We start from the raw sequence: 5380 nt of genomic DNA, 5'->3' as shown, positions 1-5380 counted from the left end.
ACATTTAAAACATTTAATAAAAATAGAATTCTCTGCCTTAAATATTTAAATATATACTTTTAAAACATCTATTGTATAAGTAATTCTCATTAAAAAACATCTCATCTACTATGTTACATATACATAGCATAATGCTTTAAATTTCCATTTGTTGTAAGGCAATCTGCTATGTACAAACTTCTTTGATTTGATGGCAGGCAATTTAGGACTATCGGAAACTCCTTAATATCCAGAAGTTTGTATCTGTATTAGACCTTAAGTTGGTGAGGAAATAATGAAAGCACTGGGAAAAATCCTGCTACCTTCACTTGAAGGCAAATTTTACTAATCTAATTCCATGCTGGGCTTCCAGAATATTTTTTCTTCTTTCTTTGTATACATGCAGCAACCCATTTTTATTTCCTTTGCATAAACCCTCTTCCGGTTAAATATTTCCAAATTCTCCTCTTTGGATGGATATTAGAAAAAGTGGGTCTTCCACAGGCCAGAACTGTATGATGAATTTAGATAGATGTCCTTGGATGAGCTGGTGATCCACTGTGGAGTATTGGCTGTGAATATTAACTGTCACCCCCATGATGGGGGAGGGTATAGCTATTTTTGGCACATTATATTCTCTTTCTGGATTTTATTATTATTCTCTATAATTTTGGATGAGGGAGATTGGTATAGATGAGGTGATTTCTAAGGTCATTTAATATTTAGAATTAACTTTCTATAATTTCTATATGATTTATCCTTATAGAAAATTTTTTTCATGCCTAAAAGAATAACTATCCCTCTTTTATGGATGAGGAAGCTGAACCCCAGCAAGCTCAAATGGCTTATGGAGCAGAGCTTAGATGAGCTGAAATAATACTGTACTGGCCACTGGCTTCGTGATTCCTGTTGCAAAGCCATGCTGAAATTTAGCAGCAGTGTGCACAATTCCTTATTTTAGTTTTTGTAGTTTGATAGGAAGAATATTTCTTCAATGCAATTGTTGGGACAGTTTCCTTTGGTTTTAGAATGTATTGAGATGCTAATGTTTTTTTATCATCAAAATTTAATAAAAGATTTTGACAGTTTTACTAGCCAATCCCAAGTCAGTCATTTGAAATTTTATTCATCAATCCCTTACATCTCTTCCACTATATGCTTGGCAGTTTCCAGCTCTTTGCAAATGTTGTAATATTTAATCCTCACAGCAACCCTATGTTGGGGGACTTATTATTATCTCCATTTTACATTTAGGGAAGCTGAGAAATAGAAAGTTGAAATAACTTGTTAAATAACTCTGTAGTCAAGGTCACAGGGATAGGAGGTGAAGAAGCTAGGATTCAAATTTCTAAGTGCATGCTTATCCAGTATGAATAAAATATCATAGGAAAATTCTATTTAAAAAATTTCAAATGAAATATCATTTGAAAAATAATTTTGTTTTCCTATGTCACAGGAATGAGGATATTATTTCAATTTTAAAAAGTGAAACATGTGTAGGTAACCTCTTCCAGGGCAAATATGATATTTATGACAAATATAAATATGACAAATATGATATTTATGACATATATAACAGCATTAAAATTCCACTATAAATATTGTGTTTGGTGTTGAGAGTTTCTCACATCTTGATGATGTTTACTTGATAGATTTACTCCATTAAATGAGAGAGAGAGAGAAAAAAAATAAGGTCTTCAATGTCTTCACTGGGTAAGGTCACCTAGAAAGTCACTTAAAAAAAAAAAAAAAACTGAAGAAGATAGAGACTTCACCCTCCTTTTGCCAATTTCTATTTGATATTTTTTCCAAGTCAGGCATTACGTTTATTTTTCAAAACGTTTAGGATATGAGCTCTAAGATGCTTAAAATTAGGCTGTTTGGATGAAAGTATACATCAATCGTCTAAACCTAGTTATTTCCCCCCATCTGGCTTATGTGGAAGACATAATGGGCTACATTCTGGGTCTATTTGGCCACCTCAGTCCACTCTGTGGGGTGCTTTTGGTTGCGTTTTAGAACATGTTCTAACTCATTCCTGCAGAGAATTCATCATCCAATCTCACATTTGCTTTTCCTTATTTTCTCTGTAGGTTCACTGGTAATTGTCTCACTCGGCTACCAAATTCACCAAGCAAATTTGAGGGTAGAGAAAAGTGGAAATGATTCTGGAGAGAGTAGTGATTCTGAAAGTTGGAGGTGACTTTTATAAAGACTGTGCAGGACAGGAATAGTCAAAAAGATCTAATTCTTAGAATCACAGCTGAAGTTTTTGATATGGATAGATGTATTTCATCACAGAGCCAGCAGTGTACTAGTTTTGATGGGGTAAAAGAATTTATTGGATGCCATAATAGTTTTGATTGGCTGACAATGTTTCTGGAAGAGTGAAGAAAAGGGGACCTTTCAAATGGAAAGAACAACACAAATTAGAGTATCTATAGGACTTCCCCATCCCCTCCCCACACCCACTTCCCAACACTTCCTTCATGCCCAGGCATAACCACACACACACACCTACACAACCATACTCACACATGCAATCATACATACGTAGAAATACATGCATATAAACGCACATTGGGAATCATCAGATTGGAACCTAATAGAAATGAATAATTGACAATCCATGTTAGTAACTGAAGGGCTGGGGAAAGAGATGAATAGAATAGGGATACTACTGTTAACCTCTCAGTTCAATGTGAATTCAATATGGTTAGGAAAATATGAATAAGCCTACCTCAAAGACCTGTTTTACACATTTTCCTAAACTCATGTGTGTGTGTATGTTTCTTTAGCTAATACCAATGTTTAACAATCAAGGAAACCAATCCCTTTTAATGGAAAAGTATAGTGCTGGAATTAAATATATGAGGTTTTGGCTCTAAGTTTCTGTGCGGAAACCCCTAATCTTGGTGGTCTGGGGAAGAAGTCATGAAAGCATAGAAAACTTTTTGCCTGTCTCACTTAAGCTTTAGACCAAAATCAGGACTCTCTTTTCCATAGATCCATTCTCTGATCTTGACTTAAGGAGAATTTTATTCCAATGGTGAGATAACGTTGTTTTCCAAGACTTAAAAAACCAAGTCTGTACTGAAAAAGAAAATACTCCACTTCCAAATGGGTATTTACGTTCCTCTTTTGATCAAAGATAAACTTTCCAACAGGTTGGCCCTATATCTTGACTCTGGAAGTAGTGAAGGATTAGATTTTTGAGACTGTCTGGAAGTTTGTTTATAGACAATAAAAAAGATTAAACAACCTTATCTTGCACTTCGTCATCTTTATTATTTTAAAAATTGCTTGGCCAAAAACAACAACAGCAAACCCAAAACATTCCACTAATATGCATTTCTTCTTTTATTTAGGATTTCAACTCATGAACAGTTAAGATGTTTACAAGTGGATCTTATTCCTTTTTTTCCTTGGCTCATTAGGGCTGCAGATCATTTGCTCAGTCTACATATACATGTGTGTGTGTGTGTGTGTGTGTGTGTGTGTGTGTGTGTGTGTGTGTGTGTGTGTGTATATATATATATATATATATATATATATATATACACACACTATATACTTGTTTAAAGGTCACGGTTATGTCCTTAACTGAAAATTGAAAATTCCAAATAATATTCAACAATGGTACTTCTCCACGCACATAAGTGTGACTTTTAAAAGAGCTGCTATCATTTTAAATATCTTTCCTGAGCTTAAGGCATTTAAGCATTCTTCTGAATATAAAGTATTTTGGCGTGATGCTCATAAGAGATACATTAACTCAGCAATAATATGATTCTATTAGTATAGTTAATGCTTTCATTAAAGACAATAAATCCTGCACTATGACTTTGGTATACTTTGTATTTTTTCCCAAAATGCTATTACAATTTTTATGATCTTGTGAAGAAGATATTAAAATAAAAAAAATACATATTCTTAGTAGAAAATTGAAGGTAATAAATGCTAAAGAGTTGTAAATATCTCTTTTAAATGACTTATCTATTTTCAAAATGTTAAATTATCTTGTAAAATGAAAATTTTTTAAAGGAGCCAAATACCCATGTGCAATGACTAGAGCATTACTTTCCAATATCTTAAAATATAAGTAGGTCAAAGGGCTGCTTGTTGAAAAGACCACAGAGTTTAGAGTGTAGAAAAACAGATGCTATATATTAGGCAGTGTTTAAGCATTTATTGATCATTTATTCATGCTTAAAGTAGTCAGTTGTTAAGAAAACAAAAATTTCAAAAATGTGGAAAGAAGCCAAAGGATAGCTGTCTGCCCTTTAAGTGTTTGTTTTACTAGAGCTTAGTATGTGGGTCTAAAAGTCCCACTCGAAGATTAATTTAATCATCTGGGGATATGTAGGGTTTTTTTTAACTTACTATTTATTATAGGATATGGTATTTTATAACTCTGTAAAAGTTGATATTAACTTATAGAAAAATGACAGTAGTGCAAATGATCTTTTTACAATAGCAAGTCAGATGGATTTTCTCCTGAAGAGATACAAATGATTTATGCCCATAGGAAAGATAATTCCAAAGGTTACAGTTTTATTACACTGTAGGACATTAACCAGTATTGAATCTATTTTAGCAATCTTATTCCAATATTCTCTCTTTCAGTGCCCATGAATAACTTTATTTCTTCTATAGTCCTTTGAATCAGCATTTCCTTCTAGCTAGTCCCTGTATTGACTTAAGTAAATCTTTGAAACGTGCTCATCCTATATTTGAGAAGAGTCATTTTTTACCTTTTGAAATTCATATTTAACATATTTTTGTTCATTCTGTTATTTCTTGTTTAGTTGAGATATATATGAAGCCTAAGTTATGTAAAATCTGCTGCACATTTCTATAATATTAGGTCATTAAATATGAAATGTCTGATTTCAAATCAAAAGTGTAGTTTCATATATCTCGAACAAGAAGCAGTACAATTAATCAAAGTGTGTGCCTAAACTATCAGCGCACCTTTGACATCTTAAAGGTAGCTTGTTTATGCTGGCAGCAAAGAAGCCTGGAGAGCGAGTGGTGATGAAATCTCAAAAGGTGTTTTCAACAATTTATTGAGAATTGAACATTTTTCCTTGCAAGATGTGATCCAAAGCCTGGAATAAATGGTAGTCAGTTGGTGCAAGGTTTAGTGAATATGGTGGATGACAGAGAGTTTCCAAGTCCAGCTTCTGTAGTTTGAGCAGCGTTGTTTTTTGTGACATGTAGTCCTGCAAGAGGATTGGTCTGTCCCTATTTACCAATCTCGGCTGCTTAATCACAAGCATCCTCATCATTTCATCCAACTGGTTGCAGTAGACATCCACTGTCATTGATTGACCAGATTTCACAAAACTGTAGTGGATAATACCAGCGCTGGACAACCAAACAGACACCATTAGTTTTT

The sequence above is a fragment of the Propithecus coquereli genome, unplaced genomic scaffold (assembly GCF_000956105.1).
Source record: "Propithecus coquereli isolate 6110/MARCELLA unplaced genomic scaffold, Pcoq_1.0 Scaffold231, whole genome shotgun sequence".
Classification (NCBI taxonomy): Eukaryota; Metazoa; Chordata; class Mammalia; order Primates; family Indriidae; genus Propithecus; species Propithecus coquereli.
Note: the sequence above shows the minus strand (reverse complement) of the source record.